This window comes from Phocoena phocoena, chromosome 2 (genome assembly GCF_963924675.1).
Source record: "Phocoena phocoena chromosome 2, mPhoPho1.1, whole genome shotgun sequence".
In the NCBI taxonomy this organism is placed as follows: Eukaryota; Metazoa; Chordata; class Mammalia; order Artiodactyla; family Phocoenidae; genus Phocoena; species Phocoena phocoena.
Window position 1 is genome coordinate 108721482 of NC_089220.1, and position 19243 is coordinate 108740724.

General features: G+C 48.3%; 1 protein-coding gene across 2 annotated transcripts in view; it reads right to left on the minus strand.

Moving 5' to 3' along the window:
• MEGF11 (multiple EGF like domains 11) overlaps positions 1-19243 on the minus strand; it is a 234380-nt gene that overhangs the window by 131614 nt on the left and 83523 nt on the right. The gene's annotated exons all lie outside the window — the stretch shown is intronic.

A 19243-nucleotide genomic window follows, 5' to 3' on the forward strand; every position in this document is an offset into this window, starting at 1 on the left:
CATTTCACAAATAAAAAGCCAGCTTTCAGAAAATTGGGGAGGGAAGTGTGGCTTATACTTTTCTCGAGTATTTCCCTACTTCCCCAGTTCTCTTTCTCTAAGCTAAATACACCTCTGAGCACACAACAGGGCCTGGGTAAACTGATCCACTGGGAAAGAGATAAACTGTGTCTGTTAGGACACACTGTGAGCTGGGACGGTGAACAAGCACACCTACTGAGGAGAAGACACAATCTCTCTACTCAGGCACCTTCAGAGCAAGATGGACAGCTCTCTGGACCTCAGTTTTCTTGTCTGTAAAGTGGGGATACTCACAATCCTGATCTCATAGGGTTTCTGTGAGAGTAAATTAAGTTATATATGAGAAAGGGTTTTGTAACTGCTGAAGTGTTACACATTGGACTAGGTGCTTCCAATATATCATTTAAAGGTTGGCCAAATCTGGCCCACCACCTGTTTTTGTCAATAAAGTTTTATTAAACCATGGTCAGGCCATTCATTTGTATGTTGTCTGTGGCTGTTTTTGCTCTACGATGCGGAGTTGAATAGTTGCGACAGAAACCTTTTCTGTGGCTTACAAAGACTAAAATATTTACTATTTGGTCCTTTACAGATAAAGTTTGCCAAGCTCTGTGTTAACTACTTTAAGCCTTCTAACTACTCTGTGAGTTAAGTACTAATATTATCACCTCCATTTCATAGACGAGAGAACAGACACAGAGCAGTTAAGTAACTCGCCCAGGGTCACACAGCAGGGAAATGTCAGAGCTGGGATTCACACTAGGGTGGGCAGGGGACCTGAGTCCACGCTCTTAAAAACAAAATCATCCTGCCTCTCTTGCCCCTAAATCAGGGCTCAATTTACAAAGTCCTAGACCCCGAGGACAAGGAGGACTGGGGGGGCAACAGTTTAAAGCCAAATAGAAAGAGGTCTTTGCTGATGATACAAGGGAGACAATGCACAGATATCAATATCCCGGCGAGCTGGTCGGGGCTGAAATGAAGCCAGGAAAAGTTTAGATAAACTTCTGGGAAACAGATTTGTTTCCCGGGGAGCTCAGAGCCCTGGAGGAATGTACCAGCTTCCTAGGGCTGCTGGAACAAAGCACCACAAACAAGGTGGCTTAAAACAATGGAAATACATTCTGTCCCAGAGCTGGAGGCCAGCAGTCTGAACCAAGGTGTTGGCAGGGCCACGGTCCCTCTGAAACCTGTAGGGGAATCCTTCCTTGCCTTTTCCTGGCTTCCAGCAGTGGCCCGCAGTCCTTTGCGACCCTTGGCCTGCAGCTGCAACACTTCAGTCTCTGCCTTTGAGGTCCCAGGGTGCTCTCCCTGAGTGTCTCTGTCTTCACACGGCCAGCTTCTTATAAAGACACTTATAATCGTGTTGGATCAGGGGCCCAATCTACTCCAGGAGGACTTCGTCCTAATTTAATGTAAGTATATCTGCAATGACCCTATTTCCAAAGAAGGTCACATTCAGAGGCACTGGGGGTTGGGAATTCATCATATCTTTTTTGAGGGGATGCAATTCAGCCCATTACAAAGAATGTCTCAAAACTCTGAGGGAGGGCTGTCCTAACCCTTCTCTGAGTCAGGGAGCCAGCCAGAAACAGAGAGAAGGAGCAGAGACCTTCAGGCAACGAGGGTGAGGTGAGTTCATGGCTATTTCCATCGCACATGTCTTCTTCTAGAACTTTCCTTGTCCCTACAGATTGAGAGCTCCTTGAGGGTAAGGCTGAGTCTTACTCCCTCTGTCTCCACATAGCAGGTGTTCAGGAGTAGGTGGCAACCCAATGATCATGTCAAACGGCCCCTCAATGCCTCTGTTGGAAAAGTAACCAGGCCACAGGGCTGACTGGCTCTGGAATTCTGTTGGGCTGAAATCAGACGTAAATGAACTGGGCGTTGCCAGGCCAGCTGGGATGCCAGGGGCGTCCTGGGGTAGGAGGGCCCTGAACCAGCCCCATCTACTGTCCTAGCAGGGCTTCTGAGGGACGTCTGGGCAGAGACCACACTAATGCCGGACGACACGCAGCCCAGCAGTGCTTCGCTTGCGTGTTTGCACAGTTCATGTAATTAGGCCCATGGGATGTTGACACTAAAGGAATGACATTTGAGAAGTCCTTATCAGCCACCCCAAAAGCCCCAGATCACTGCAATGGAAAGGTTCTCACACACACACAATCTAACAAGCATTCCATCCAGAAGTGCTGGCTGCAGGCCTGGCCCTGTTGAGAAACTCGATTCTTTAGGAGCTGATTTGGGGGGTAGTAACATGCACCAGGCACCTACTAATGGCCCCACAGAGGACTCAGTCACTTATTCACTCAACAAACACACCCTGAGCAGCCTCCAGTCAACAAAGCACTGGGAATTTAAGGATGAAAAAGACCTTAATACCAGTCCCAGAGGAGGAAAGGTAAGCAGAAATAGGTAATCGTATGCTGAACTATTTACAGATAAACTGATATGATGCCTGGGCAAAAGGGAAAGTCTGTGGAGATGTAGATGAAACAGGAGTGGCCAGCCAGTGACACTTGTTGAAGCTGGGTGATGGTTACGTAGGAGTCATTGTCATTATATTATTCTTCTACTTTTGTATATATTTGAAATAGTCCATAAGTTTTGAGAAATAAAAATTAAAAAGAAAAGATGCAAGGGGCACTTGGTGCAGTTGCGGGGTCGGGTGGAGGAAAGAGTATTAAGAGCGCTCCCCAGAGGAGGCAGTCATCTGGGTGTAATCTGAGAGAGGAGGGGAACCTTCTACCCTTGGGGAGCTTAGACCAAGCAGACCGACATCTCTGTTACAGCAAGATGATGTAGAAAGAAGACGGCTTCCAGAATCATCCAGAACTCAGTTCAAATCTCACCCATAAATCTGGGAAAATAGTACCTACCGTATAGAGCAGTTGTCGGCATTGTGGAAGGTAATGGATGAGAAGGGGCCTTGCCCACTATAGGCACTGAATCAATGATCATTTTCTCCATCTCTCCACCCACTGATGCATGCATCCTTCCACCCATCATCCATCCACCCATTCAGCTATCATCCATCCAGCTATCATCCATCCATCATCCTTCCAGCCATCATCCATTCATCCACCCACCCCCCATTCACCCACTCATCCATCCATCCACCCATCCAGCTATCACCCATCCATCCAGCTATCATCCATCCATCCATCATACTTCCATCCATCACCCATTCATCCATCCATCATTCATCCACCCAACATCTATCCACACATCCACCCATCCGTCCATCTACTCATCCAGTTATCATCTATCCATCCAGCTATCATACATTCACACATCCATCTATCATCTTTCCAGCCATCCTTCACCCATCCTGCTATCATCTTTCCAGCCATCATCCATCCATCCATCCATCCAGCATCATACTGTATTCTCTCTGTGCTCCAGTCTACATCGTGAACAACTTCAAGGCAGAAAGGGATAGTGTACCTATTCATAGCCTTGATGCCACACACAGGGCCTATGCCCCAGAAAGTGCTCTGTGATTCTCTTCACAAGGGTAAATGGCTTATGGAAAGTTCTCTTACATCTGCATTGTTCTTAGAAATAAACTTGGAGGACGAGGATATCGGAGCGGTGGTGTATTAACTGGGATGCCTGTGTCCACAGAATGTGGAACTGGAGTAAAGTCTTAACAGCAGTGCCCTACAGAGGAGACAGTCTGAATTATGAAGCCCAAACAGTGCAAAATGAGAAAGTGAACTCGTTAGGATAGTTTGGGTCATGCTACTAAAACAAACAACCTTCAAATCTAAGCAGATTAGGACTTCCCTGGTGGTCCAGTGGTAAAGAATCTGCCTTCGCATGCAGGGGACGTGGGTTCGATTCCTGGTCGGGGAACTAAGATCCCACATGCCGCAGGGCAACTAAGCCCACGTGCCACAACTACTGAGCTCACACGCCTCAACTACAGAGAGAGAAAAAACCACATGCCACAACTAGAGAGAAGCCCATGTGCTGCAATGAAGAGCCTGCGCGGCGCAAGGAAAGATCCCATATGCCGCAACTAAGACCCGATGCAGCCAGAAGAAAAGAAAGAAAGAAAAGAAAAAAATAAAACAGGAAAAAAAACTATGTGGATTAACACAGCAAAGATTTCTCTTTTGCTCATATAAAGCCTGCTGTGGGTCCAGGCAGACTTCCAGGGCAGCTGGTCTTCAAGCAGCGAGACAGAAATCCAGGAGGGTTCCAGTTCTGTGGCTCCACCCTCTCAACACAAGGCTTCCTTAGCACATAGGCCGGCCACAGAGGGGAGAACCCCACCCCAGGCCTCCTCCCTCTCCTGTCCGTGCCTGGAGTCCTGTGGCTATAGAATGCAGCAGGGCTTTTCCCTAAGTGTCCTGAACCACAGGACTCCAGGCCTGGTGGGAGAGGGTGGAGGGATGGGGAGCCTCCTGCTTGTCCACTCAAGGTACTTGCCCAGGGGTCACCTTACTCATCCATGACTTGAACCTCCCTCTGACTAAGCTGCCTCTGATTCAGGGTCCCTTGGAGTGGCATCTCAGCTTGACCATCTGTAGCAGAGATATTAATGCCCACCCGAGATCCACATGCTATGCCACATTTACGAGCCCCTCGTAGCCAGGAGGGGCTGTGACACTAGTCTTGGCCAGTGGGCTGTGAGGGGAGTGACATGTGTCACCTCTGACTGAAGCAGAGAAGAGTAGCGTGATTCTGACACATACTCTGACTCCCTTGTTCTCTAACCAAAACAATGCTTCCTGGGGGCACAGTGCTTTACAATTTGCAAAGCATTTTCCCCACGACAATCTCATTCGAGCCTTGCGCAGCCCTGAGTAATAAGATGATCATATCCTCATTTTGCAGTGGCGGCAGCCAAGGCTCAGAGAGGTCAAGTGACCTGCTCCAGGTCACACAGCAGCTGAGTGGCAGGGAGCTATCTCTCCACTTTCTTTCTTGCCTTACTTTGCTCGTTCCCTCCCCTCTAGCTTGCCTATCCCCTCACACCGCCCCCCACACCTACTCTCCCAAATAACCAAACAGCCCAGATTACCTGTGGAAGTTCCTTATCTAACAGAAGGAGACCTACCCAGGCTCAGGAAGGCCCATTTCTACAAGGTGGGCATTTAGCCTGCAGTGCATGGGTCTCTCTCCGGAGAGCTCACTGGAGCAGATCCCAGAGGACGGTTGGACTCTTTGGATGGGCACGGCTAAGCAGCCTGCAGATCATGTACAGCCGCCATGAGCAGAGGACCTCTGCTCCTGGCTAAGGCTTCTCGCACCACCTTTAGTTTGAGTGCCAGGGCCGTGGGGCTTCCTTGTTTGCTTTGTTCTTAAGGGATCTGTTCATTTGTAGTGGACACCGTGCCCACTTCTGAAGAGAAAGCAGCGACGAGAAATGCTAGGGGCAGCCCCTCACCCTCCCCACCAGCTCCCATCTGGTTTTGATCACGCACAGTTAGGCACTTGCTTGCCTCCATATGTTTGCCCAGGCTGTTCCCTCTACCAAAATACCTTTCCCTCACTTCTGCCTGGTCCACCTGCCCAAAGCTCACAGAGGTACAATCAGTTGGTTAACTCCATACCCCACTCCCCACCATCACTTGCCACGAAGGGGGAAAACGAGGTAGGGAGGATTTTCTTCCCCAGATGCCCTCTGCAGGTGAGGTCCTATCATCAGTGAACGCACTAAATCAATAAGTGTGAATTTCATTGCAGCTCCAAGTTCATTTGACTCTTAGCTCAGCAGATTCCAAGATGCTGGGTCCAAAGAGAGCCACACAGGGTGTTGTATTGACCTTGTGCCCATCAAAGGAGAGAGCTGGGAGGCAAACACCCTACCCACAGAGGAAGAATTCAGTTAGGACCTCTCCAAATGCCTGCTGATAGAACAGGCATTTAAACAGCTGTTATGAATGGATAAACAAGGTCTTACTGTATAGCACAGGAAACCATATTCAACATCCTGTGATAAACCATAATGGAAAAGAATATGAAAAGAATGTATATACACGTATAACTGAAGCACTTTGCTATACAGCAGGAAGTAACATTGTAAATCAGCTATACTTCAATAAAATAAATTTATTATCTTAAACAGCTGTTGTGCAGTTGTTTGTAGCACAGCATAATGAAAAGAATCTTTTTCTCCTTCCACATTTGTGAGCCAGGCAAGTTATTTACCTTTTCTGAGCCTTGGTTTTCTCATCTGCAAAATGGAACTGATTGTACCCACCTCACGGGTTGGTTTTTTTTTTTTAACATCTTTATTGGAGTATAATTGCTCTATAATGGTGTGTTAGTTTCTGCTGTATAACAAAGTGAAGCAGCTATACATGTACATACATCCCCATATCTCCTCCCTCTTGCGTCTCCCTCCCACCCTCCCTACCCCACTCCTCTAGGTGGTCACAAAGCACTAAGCTGATCTCCCTGTGCTATGCGGCTGCTTCCCACTAGCTATTTTACATTTGGTAGTGTATATAAGTCCATGCCACTCCCTCACTACGTCCCAGCTTACCCTTCCCCCTCCCCGTGCCCTCAAGTCCATTCTCTATGTCTGCATCTTTATTCCTATCCTGCCCCTAGGTTCTTCAGAACCTTTTTTGTTTTTTTTTAGATTCCATATATATGTGTTAGCCTACAGTATTTGTTTTTCTCTTTCTGACTTACTTCACTCTGTATGACAGACTCTAGGTCCATCCACCTCACTACAAATAACTCAATTTCGTTTCTTTTTATGTCTGAGTAATATTCCATTGTATATCTGTGCCACATCTTCTTTATCCACTCATCTGTCGATGGACACTTAGGTTGCTTCCATGTCCTGGCTATTGTAAAGAGAGCTGCAATGAACACTGTAGTACATGACTCTTTTGGAATTATGGTTTTCTCAGGGTATATGCCCAGTAGCGGGATTGCTGAGTCATATGGTAGTTCTATTTTTACTTTTTTTAAGGAACCTCCATACTGTTCTCCACAGTGGCTGTTATCAATTTACATTCCCACCAAAAGTGCAAGAGGGTTCCCTTTTCTCCACACCCTCTCCAGCATTTATTGTTTGTAGATTTTTTGATGACGGCCATTCTGACTGGTGTGAGGTGATACCTCATTGCAGTTTTTTTTTTTTTTTTTTTTGGCGGTATGTGGGCCTCTCACTGTTGTGGCCTCTCCCGTTGCGGAGCACAGGCTCTGGACGCGCAGGCTCAGCAGCCATGGCTCACGGGCCCAGTCGCTCCGTGGCATGTGGGATCTTCCCGGACCGGGGCATGAACCAGTGTCCCCTAAATCGGCAGGCGGACTCTCAACCACTGCGCCACCAGGGAAGCCCCTCATTGTAGTTTTAATTTGCATTTCTCTAATGATGTGATGTTGAGCATTCTTTCATGTGTTTGTTGGCAGTCTGTATATCTTCTTTGGAGAAATGTCTACTTAGGTCTTGTGCCCATGTTTGGATTGGGTTGTTTGTTTTTTTGATATTGAGCTGCATGAGCTGCTTATAAATTTTAGAGATCAATCCTTTGTCAGTTGCTTCATTTGCAAATATTTTCTCCCATTCTGAGGGTTGTCTTTTGGTCTTGCTTATGGTTTCCTTTGCTGTGCAAAAGCTTTGAAGTTTCATTAGGTCGCATTTGTTTATTTTTGTTTTTATTTCCATTTCTCTAGGAGGTGGATCAAAAAGGATCTTGCTGTGATTTATGTCATAGAGTGTTCTGCTTCTGTTTTCCTCTCAGAGTTTTATAGTGTCTGACCTTATATTTAGGTCTTTAATCCATTTTGAGTTTATTTTTGTGTATGGTGTTAGGGAGTGTTCTAATTTCATTCTTTTACATGTAGCTGTCCAGTTTTCCCAGCACCACTTATGTTTTTTCTCCATTGTATATTCTTGCCTCCTTTATCAAAAATAAGGTGACCATATGTGCGTGGGTTTTTCTCTGGGATTTCTATCCTGTTCCATTGATCTATATTTCTGTTTTTGTGCCAGTACCATACTGTCTTGATTACTGTAGCTTTGTAGTATAGTCTGAAGTTCAACGGTTGGTTTTTAAGGCTCGAATTAGATCTGAGCCCACACCCAGCACCTGGGCATAATCAACACTGGCTCTCTAGTCTCTAGGATAGCCTATTAATAGCCCGCTTCACTCCATAGAGAATACTATCTGGCATCTTAGAACAGACACATTTTTTAGTTCCTTTCACATCCCCTCCATTCTGGATTCCTTTCCCCCTGCCCACAAGCTCCATGCAAACTGCCAGTGAAGCTGTTTGAAAAGGCGAGAACAAAAGGAGCTGACAGCAGGGAGGAAACGGAGCAAGCCTGGGAGAGTCTGGGCAGCGGTTTCCACAAGATGCCAGCCAGGCTGCCCGCCCTGCAGGGCGTCCTCTGGGACTCCTGGCTGAGGTGGCTCCTTAGCCTATGTGCCCTCCAGGGGGGCAGCAGTGTGGCCTGAAGTAGAAGATGCTATGCTGGGCCCAGGGAGAGGGATTAGAGCTTGAGGGGCATTAAGGAATCTCCACAGGAGTGTTTGTTTTCCCACCTGCTTATGGAGAAGTCTCAGAGGAGTGGGGATCTGAGGACCCAAGGAGGAGCTTCATGGTCCTTTCTAAGCTTCCAGATCCTACATGGCATCACCAAGGGGGCATCTGGAAGGTGCCTTTCTCTGGGAGGTTCAAAGAAAAGGAAAGACAGCCATCTGTGTGGATTTTGACAAGGGAGAGATGGCTTCTCTCTGCAGCCCAGGGCTCTGCTGGGCATGGCAGCCATATGACCAGGTCGGAGAGCAAGCTCAGCTCAGCAGATTCCAAGATTCTGGGTCCAAAGGGAGCTTAGTCTGCTTCTAAGCCTTGGTGTCCCTTCTTATCCCATAACACCTGTCTCATGGCTCACTGTGACGAGCAAAGGAGATGATGCATGGAAGACATTTGCTGCTGGGCCACTGACACCCAGTGCCTGGCCTCTGGACTGAACCTCCTGTCTGCCCTGCCACCCTGGTGGGCAGCAAACAGGGAGGGGACGGCCTGGCCATTCTGAGGTCCCAGGTGGGCAAGTGAGCCCACAGGAGGCTAACTCGCCGGAGTGATTTTGTGAGTTCTAGGTTAGCAGCAGCAGGACTAACCGACAAGATCCCAATTGCTATCACTCATGAAACGTCCCTGGTGCCTGCGCTGAACATCCTACAGGCCTTACCCTCTTTAGACCTCAAAACAGCCCCGAGAGGAGGACGCTCTCATCATCCCCATTTCACAGACAGGGAAACTGAGGCACTCTGATGCGCCTCAGCCCGGCTGTCTCTCCTCTCAGAAGAGACCCTAGGGGCTTTTCTTGTAACAGGAGAGAGGGCTGCAGAAGAGAGCTGAGGGCCCAAGTTGGGCATTTCTGGGGGAGGCCGTCATGGTGGCCACAGAGCACGACCCACCCTCCACGGGCCTGGGCCCCACAAAACCAGAGGCATAAGCCAGAGTCACCGCTTCCTTTGGAACTGGTAAGTCTTGACTTCTAGACTGGCTGTTATATTCTAGACTGGCTGCAAACCACGCCCGGATCCATTTATTTTGAGGAAGGTGAGAATTTATTCCCCATTATCTCCCTCATCACAGAAAGGGTATTCGAGGTTCACACTCTGGGTTTTAAACTGTGCTGTTCCTGGGGCCCCTGGGCCAGGGAAAGGGTCGGGGTTGGGGAAGAGGTGACAAAGGAAAAGGGATGGTGTGTTCATAGTTCTAATTTACCAGAGGCAGTTAGCTTCCTAAAAGGGCTAACCTTTCAACCTTCTGCCTGCCTTCACTGGCGGGAACTACTGACATTTAGAATTTGCAAGCCAAATGCCATGGCAAGGGAGGCAATGTTTTTTTAATGGGGACTCAGAGACCGTGAATGTGTTCTTCCCGCCCTGTGCCATTTGCATACTTTACAGGGTGGAGGTTAAGCTGCATTTTAACAGGTTTGTTGGCTTCCTGGAAAAGTGAGTGTCTGTGACTGTGGGAATTATTATACATGTGGTTTCCAGATGCAGCTGTTTTTGCATCCTTACTCCTCCCCTCTGCTCTGGTCCATGCCGGGAAGAGTAGGTGGAAAGGATGGCACAGGTCTGGGATGGGCCAGAGGCTTCAGTCTCTTACCATCCAAGGAACTGAAAGATCAAGGTCCTTCTCCCTGCCTGCCTCTGGCTAAGAACCCACCCTCTTCCCAGGGCAGATCGTACTTTCCAGTGGTTACTGTGTCCAGCCTCCTGCCCCTGGACAGTGATTGGCTTCCTCTAGCACTTCCAGAGGCCTCTCTGGGTCTTTAATTCATCCGTCCGTCCGTCCATCCATCCATCCATCCATGTATTCAATCAAGCAACTAACATTTACCAAGGGCTTATTATGTACTGGGCACTGTTCTAGGCAATGAGGATGCAATAGAAAATAGGCAGGTTCCCTGTCCTCAGGGAGCCTACATGCTAGTGGAGAAGACAGAGGATAAACAAAATAAATAAGTGCAACACTATGTGGAATATCAATTGTGCGATGTGCTTAGCAGAACAACACAGCAGGGAAGGAGGAGAAGTGTTGGGGTGGGAGACTTGCATTTTTAATACGGTGGCCAGGAAAAGCCTCACCAGAGACATTTCAGCAAAGACTTGAAGTGATGAAGAGTGAGCCACATAATAGGAATAGCCAGTGCAAAGGTCCTGAGGTTCCCAAGAGAGACCTGCCAAATGGAGGGGACAGCAAGGAGGTCAGGGCAGCTGATGAGCGGGCAAGGTGGGGAGAGGTAGGCAAGGACCATGCAGGTCCACAGAGGCCTCCAACGGGGCTTTGGCTCTTAATCAGTGCCATGGGGAGCCATTCATTCCAGGAGGATGGCATGAGCTGGCTAGTGCTTTAAAAGGTCCACTCTGGCAGCTGGTAGAGAGTAGATTTTAGAGGGTCAGAGAGACAGGACGGGGAGCCGTTAGGAGGCTGTGGCAGTAATCCAGGTGAGAAGTCCTTATGGCTTTTCAGAGAAAGTGAGCCCACAAACTCTCCCAAGTGATGACCATCCAGAAGTTCTCCAAAATGTGCTCAGCTGGGATTTCCAGGTCATTATGAGGCTGGAACTGCCCCCTAGGGGCTTAAAGCCTGTCTTGGGGCATGAAGACCCCTTTGTTAAGAGATAATTGGCCTGACCCACACCGGGAGCTCTCCCCAAAGGAATCACTGAGGGCCTCCCGTTCAGAGGAGCAGGGCTCAGGCATCTTTCCCTGACAGACATGAGCCCCAAGGGACAGTAACTATGGCAAACCCTACGCCTCCCAGCACCTGAACACTCACCAAGTACTTTTAGCTGCATCATTTCATGTGCATCTCATGACAACCCTGCAAATCAGGGTTCCAAATATTGTTCCATTATTATTGTTCCCACTTTGCAGATGGAGAAACTGAGGCCTCAGCTGGAGGAACAGAAAGTGAGGACCAGGAGGATAGGCTAGGAGATGAGGCTAGGGTAGGGAGGGGGCCAGACCCCTGAAAGTCCTGAGTCTTACTGCCTTCCGTCCCCCATGCTGAATGAGCCCCTTCTCCCTAAAGAGGTCGGGATGGGAAGCCAGAAAAAAGGCCGTTTTCCTTCTGCCCACAGACCCCTGGACTTTTGGGAGGCGACTCTGAGACCTGGCCCATCCTAGACCTGCCAGGTCCAAGACCCCTTTTCCCACAGAGGAACCTGGTGCAACTCCATCCAGGAGGAAAAGGTGCAGAACGATGACGAATGTTGGCTTCTCTGTAGCCAGCCCTCTCTCCAAGGCTTCTTCATGCCTGGCCCAGAAGATGAGAGTCTGGCCTGCCCTCAGGGTTGCGATGGCCCAGAGCTGTTGAATGAAGGTGCTGGGGGTAGCCATTCTGCCTCTAGGGGCTGGAGCTTCTGGGGCATGGCTCTGTGGCTCTGTGGCCCTAAGTGGCTTGCGTGGCTCACGCTCTTGTGGCTGACCACTGCTTAGAACTCAGACGGAGGGAGGAAACGACAGGGACGGGATCACTGGTCATGCTGGGCACCTGTATGCTGAGTGGCTCACTGGAACCCTGGGGACAGTGAGGGTGCTGTGCAGTCTGGGGCAACTTCCTCGGAAACTTGAGCCCACATTTGCAATAGATTTATAAGAACTGTGTGGACATGTTTGCTTTCTTTTTTTAGCCCCTCATAAGTGATGCCATTATGGTGGCCATAACTCTTATTTACTCCATGAGCAGGCTGCTGGCACTGGCACAAAAATAGATTTGGAGAGTTTATCTCATACATGCATCATAAGGAAGCAACAAAGGCACCCAGGTGAGATTTATGTGGGCGAGGGAGGGGGGGTGGTTGAGCATCCTTCATCCCCACTTTCGCATTAATGCTGCTCCTCAAAGAGCCATTATTACCCTTCTTAATCAGAGCAAAGTAATTGTTTAAACTTCCTCCCTGCAGCAGGCTCGGCTCCCCCTTGCTCTCCAGGTGGGGCTGCACCACCGAGGGGCTTGGGGGCACAGCATCTGCTCAGAGAACAGCAGACTCCATGGTGGACTACAATAGTGAGATGGTGCACAGCTCAGTGGTCCTGGTTACTTGCCCCAAAGGGAAGGTATGGGGCCCAAATCGGGGTGCTCCTCAGAAGGGATGCTTGAGTGTTTGGGAAGAGGTTTGTTTTGTGCATTGAAAGAGCCCTCAAAAGCACACAGAGGGCTTCCCTAGTGGCGCAGTGGTTGAGAGTCCGCCTGCTGATGCTAGCGGACACGGGTTCGTGCCCCGATCCGGGAAGATCCCACATGCCGCAGAGCGGCTGGGCCCGTGAGCCATGGCCGCTGAGCCTGCGCGTCTGGAGCCTGTGCTCCGCGACGGGAGAGGCCACGACAGTGAGAGGCCCGCGTACCGCAAAAAAAAAAGAAAAAGCACACAGAGTTTCCCATCTCCAAACACACCACCCTCATTCCTGGTCTACATCCTTGGACATGGACCTGTTATTCCTACTTGAAATGCCTTTCCTCCCTCTGTCTATCTCAAGCCTCCCCATTCTTCAAAGCACAGCTCAAATCATGCCTCTTTCTCAACATTTTCCCTGTCTGCTAGCAGAGAGGGGTAGAAGAAGCTACTCTGAGCTAGTGAGGGGCCAAGTCCTGACTTCACATGAACCAGGCCTCTCCTCAATGGGACTCAGTTACTTTATCTTTAAAATGGGCAGCTGCGGCAGAGGGCTTCTAGGACTTTTCCAGCTCTGAAGTTCACTGTATATCCCAGGCCTCACCAGCCCATCCACCTTTGAACTGCTAAAACACTTTAGGGGGTCCTCATCTCTAGCCATATATTGGAATCTCTAGGGAGCTTTAAAAAAACGATCAAAGTCCAGCCCCACCTGGACCAAATAAATCAGAATCTCTGGGGTGGGGCCTGGGCATTGGTAATTTTTAATGCCTACATGATTCTAAGATCCAGCAAGAGTTAGAAGAGCCCACTTGGGATCTGGATAACCCATTAGCATTCTGGATAACGAATGCTAAATAGATGGATGGATGTGTAGGTAGAAGGTAGATTAGTGGGTTGATGGGTGGACAGGTGGTGAGTGCATAGATGAATAAATGAATGGGTAGATGGGTGGGTGGGTAGATGGGTGAGTGGATGGATGGATGGATGGGTACATGAATGGTGGATGGAGGGGTGGATGGGTAGAAAGATGGTGGGTGGATAGGTGAACTGAGTGGTGATAAATGGATACTTTCTTGCAATTGTCTGCTACCTTCATTGAGTTGACCTTGTCTTTTCATCAGGACTGTGAGCTTTCTTAGGGCAAGGATTTTTCACATCCTTTATGTTTCCCCACAATGCACTCAGCACAGAGCCAGACAGAACAAATTCTCAAAGGAGTCCTAATATCTGTGCATGTCAAAAACACTAGACTAGAGGAAGATGGGGGTTTAAATATTGCATCCTTCATTCGTTGTGACTTTAGTCAAGTCAACCTGCCTTAGATTTCTCACGGTGTTACTAACAACAGCGACAACAATAATAACCCCTGACCTCCACCAAGGTCAAGTGGCTCAGATAAATTTAAAAGTGTAGTATTAATGGGAGAATGGTGTTATTGTTCTCATGATCCCCATTATTTAGTTCCCCAACTCAGCAGCGGTATTTCTGACCTCCCTTGCATTGCTGGTACTGGCCATCCTGCCTTTGATGGTATTTTATCCTCCACCCTCAGGGTCCAGGCTCCCACTGATGGAGACATGGGCCCAGACTTCCTGGGAGCCCTTGAAACCTAACCCTGACCCCTCTCCATTCTCCGCAGAGCAGGCCAGGACTCAGCTACCCTATCTCTGCCTCCACATAAGGTCTTCGCCTTTCCCTCACCAGTTTTCCGCTCCTGGCCAGTATCTCTGTTCCCCTTGGGTCCTTAGCTCCCAGCTCTTAGTTCCTGGCAGGGCCACCCGGCCTGGCCCGGTCACCAACATGCTTGCCTGATGGACTAATCCAGTAGCTCCTACCTGGTCCCAGCCCGCCAGACTGTGGTCCATCCTGCACTTAAGCCACCCATGGATCCTGAATGCACAAAGCTGACCAGGACCTCCCCTGGTTTAAAATTCTCTGTGGGCTCCTTCATGAGGGCCCCTCACCGCCTGATCCCAACAGGCCCCTCCAGCTCTGGCCCCTTACCTCCACCCAGCCTGTGCCCCTTCCACATGGACTTTTCAACATTTCCCAGACGTGCTGGGCCCTTCTCCAACTCCAGGGTTTTGCATGTGCTGTTCCCACTGCGTGGAATGTCCTCCCTTCCCCCACTCCAGTCTCTTCACTTGACAAACTTCAACGCCCTCTTCAAAAGTCACCCCAGGGCCCTCTGGATGAAGATGTTCTTCACTGGCCTGGGCAGAACAAGTGACCTGGGAAACGATGAGGGAGTGAACAAATGAACACATGGGCTTCAGGTGTGTTCTTTTAAACACCTCAGTATAAGGTTGCCAAATAACATAATCAGGGCTTCCCCCTACTTTAAGCACAGTTATTGAGGGGGCGTCCCTGATAGGGAACTACCTTAAGAGATTTGATGCAGGCCTCAAACATGAGGCCTGGCCAGGTTTATGGGGGTGGTAGGGGGAAGATGGAAGAAAGGAAGGAAAAGAAAAAAGAGAAGAGGATGAGCTATAAAAGGGTAGAAGGGACTAGTCCAGAAATTGTGTGTCTATATCTTGAGATTGTAAAAGACGCTATTCTCTAGAAGCGGGCAATGAAAGTAGGTGATGTTGCTGGTGTAGATATAGAATCTGGATAAGTGGTGGGTATACACATAGAATCTGTGTAACTGGATAACTATCTCTCCCACTCAAGAAAGAGTACATTTCACTCACTCAGTCTTGACAAAACACACCTTAAATTCCAACATAAATTACCCAAGGCCGCTGGACAAGATCACGTTCAAACTGTGCTAATTTTCCTCTGATGAGTTGCAAACTCCTGATCCTTTATATTATTTCATGAAACATGGTGTATGAATAATCTGGGCCGTTGGCACTAAGGATTCAATAAAACTACTGAGATTCACAGGCCCAGAATAAAGCTCCTATAAAGTTCATTTTCTTTAGCTAATGCAGCTTTCAATTATGCTCACCCATTTTCAATGGTAAAAGATGTAATGTTAATCAAACATTTAATTTGCAAGTGTTTTTCTTCGTAAATGTCACGTACAAGGAGCTTTTCAGATGTGAGCCCCAACATAATTGCGTGAGGGTGCCTCGTTTGGTGGCATGTATTTGTGCTGGGCCAAGTAGGGCCTCTTGGATTCCAACGCTCTGTGAATATCCTTTCTCATTTCAGAGTATGGAGCATTTGGAAAATAAACCCAGTATCATTTATAATGTTTAGTAACATTCCAGCCTCAACTCAGTTTTCACAGTAAATATCTTGCCCCAGAAGCAAGCTCTGTGATTCAAGGATCAAGTAAACGTAAGGGCCTAATTTGCTGTTCAATTGTTAGTTATTAAATCACAGTGGTGAGGGACTTCCCTGGTGGCATAGTGGTTAAGAAACCGCCTGCCAATGCAGGGGACACGGGTTCGAGCCCTAGTCCGGGAAGATCCCACATGCCGTGGAGCAATTAAGCCCGTGCACCACAACTACTGAGCCAGCACTCTAGAGCCCTCATGCCACAACTACTGAGACCACATGCCACAACCACTGAGCCCGCGTGTCTAGAGCCTGTGCTCCGCAACAAGAGAGGCCACTGCGGTGAGAAGCCTGCACAGCACAACGAAGAGTAGCCCCTGCTCGCCGCAACTAGAGAAAGCTTGCGTGCAGCAAGAAAGACTCAACACAGCCAAAAATAAATAATTAAATAAAATAAATTTAAAAAAAAATCACAGTGGTGAGAAGCCTTACATGGCCATGCTGCTTAGGTTTTAAGTACAGAACAGCCTCGATCGGATTCAGGGATCTCTGAGAAGGCGTGTCTATCTCTTTCCTAGAGATGGTTCATGATAAAAAAAAGGAATCTCCAAATTCCAGAGGCAGAATGGACTTTCTGACCAGAAGCCTTTGTCAGATGCAAGAGTGTATGATTTCATGACACTGGGTCAGAGACTTCTGGAAAGCGTGGAAACAGATGGCTCTGAGAGGGTGATCCAGCCCCTTCCTAGTCAAAACACGGTCCCAGACCAGCTGCATTGACATCATACGTGAGTTTGTTCGAAACGCAGAATTTCAGGCCCAGATCCCCGCCCCCCCACCCCCGCTTCCCAGCTACTGAATCAGAACCTGTGTTTTATCAAGATCCCCAGGTGATTCATGTGAGCAGTTCTGGTCTAGTTAATGCCCCACTGAACCCTCTCAATCACTGGAAATCTGACCCATTTCATTTTTTACTATTCTGCGCCTGGGGTGAAGAAGGAAGAGCTGAGGAGGGGTGAGGCGGGCGGGTGGCAAGAGGGAGCAGGACTTAACCTTCTGAGCCTCATTTTTCTCATCTGTAAAATGGGAGGTCAAAATACCTGCCCTACTCAGGGTTATTGTGAAGATTATGAACAAGATAACATAGCTCTAGCCCTGTCCCTGACACATACTAGGTGATCAATTCAATAGATATGAGTTCCCTGCCCATGTGAACCTCACATACCCAGGTGGACAGCCAGGCAGACAAGAACCTTAGCCTGCCCCAATCTTGAGCATTAGGTCTACAGCTCCTAATTCAGGCAAAGAAGCCACCATCTTCTGAGAAGAAAGGAAATAAAAGCTGGAGAAGTAAGCAGCACCCTTCAGGGTTATGAGGCTGCAGGTACCAACGATACAGAAAGCTAAGCTCTATAAGGAGACATCACTCGCCAATAAAGGGCACGAAACTAAGAACCCATCTAGAGACTGGGGCTCCAGATCTGACCCTGCCAGGAACTTACAATGTGACCTCGGCCTCAGTTTCCCTACTTGTGTCACGGAGAGGGTGGAATTCGTTACCACCAAAGTCCCTTCTCACCCTGTCATTCTCTGATTCTGCTTGGAGATGCAGGGAATGGTGCTCGCCAAGCTGCATGCACACTCTTCTCACTGGGAAAATTAATTCAGTCCTCAATGCTGCAGTCTATAAATTACTGGCCAGTCTGTTTCAGAAATATTAACGGAACATTTAAAAATTGCACCTTCCATTCAATGCTGCAGAGTAAAGATCTTGGGGCCTTCAGATGTTTATCTTCTTTAAAGCCCCAGCTAGAATCAATCTCCCCCAGCCTTCACTGGAGAGAACATCATTTCAAGGTGGGGACAGTATGTCAGGCTGACTCTCCCCTCCCTCTCCCCACTCCCTGCTCTTGAGAATTCGCTTTCCCGAATTCAAACTGGAGACTCTGAGTGAAGCAAAGTGTGGGTAAGGAGGAGGGCAGGGGAGGTTGGCGGTGATAGAGGCTGGGGTGGGGCACACTGTCCTGATCCGCTCTGGCAGGGTTGAGGTGCTGGCTCAAGGGCCCTGAGAACAGGCCAGGAAGTTAAGCTGTCTTCCGCAGTAATCGATTCTGACAGCATAACAAGTTAATTCGTCACTGTTTTGCAACTTACTTGAGAATTCATCAGTAAGCAGAGTCCCACAGGACAGCTTGTAATCACTTGTAAACTCACATTAGGTCTCCCAGCTAAACACTGTTGATATCAGGTAGAGCTGGGCTCCCACCAGTGACTACAAATGGGCTGCTTTCACCTTCTCTATTATATCAAGGACATGCTCTGGCTGGAGGTGATGCACGCAGATGAAGGCCAAGTTATAGGCACCGTAATTACTGAGCGATCACGCTAATTGGAAATACCTTTATGAGAGGGATGAAAGGTGGACCGAGTCCCCCCATCCCTTAACTACACCATATTCTCTCTCCTTGGTTATTATAATTATGTTTAGGCTCATTGAAGTGTCATCATGATAAATGGAATGAGCTAGGAGAAAAAGACTTGTTAGGGCCCAGCTCCTTGTGTAGAATTAATACGTCAACGAAACCCCTTTCCAGCAGAGGGTCTTCTCCGTACTTTATTACAACAGTTTATCAGAAACAGTTATTTTAATACCAGGCCATAAAGATGATATCAGGTGGCAGCTTTATTTCCCACGAGTTAAATATTAATTGCCACGCAAAAGGAATATAAAAATGACACGGGGAGCAAATATTACAGCTTCCTGCAAAGTAAAAAGAATTCTTTAATATGAGCATCTCCACAATAGGGTGCACACTGAGGCTTAATTAAAATGCACAATAATTCTGTGACTTTTCTTCTTGGTGGCTTTGATGAGATGGGCTCCCAGATGGAAGCCAGGCCACATCCCTGCAAGATGGACTGACAGCTCTCAATAAAGCACGGCCTCTCGGCAACGTAACAGGGCAACCGCAGTAAATGGCTAAAATCAGAATAGAGGCCGTGCGGAAGGTAAGTGCAAATTTACCTAAGAGCCTTAAAATGTTTTAACTACCGTTTCAATCAAGCCTGAAAGTTTGAAATGTGGCATTAAACACACTTCTTCGAGAAGCTGTTTTCTTTCCACCCCCAGAGCTAATAAATCCAAAAGGCTTACTTAGGTAAGACAAGCCAGGAGAGAGTGGAACAGGGAGATGGGGGCTGGGAGAGGTGAGATTAAGAGATGAGGGGAAAAAAAAAAAAAAAAAAAGAGATGAGGGCAGAAAGATGGGGGAAGGGACTGAGGGTCAGAGGGATAGGGACAGAGAGGGGGCACAGGGATCGGACCAAAGTCGGGGAGATAGAGGACAGAGAGACACACACAGGGCAAAAGTTACT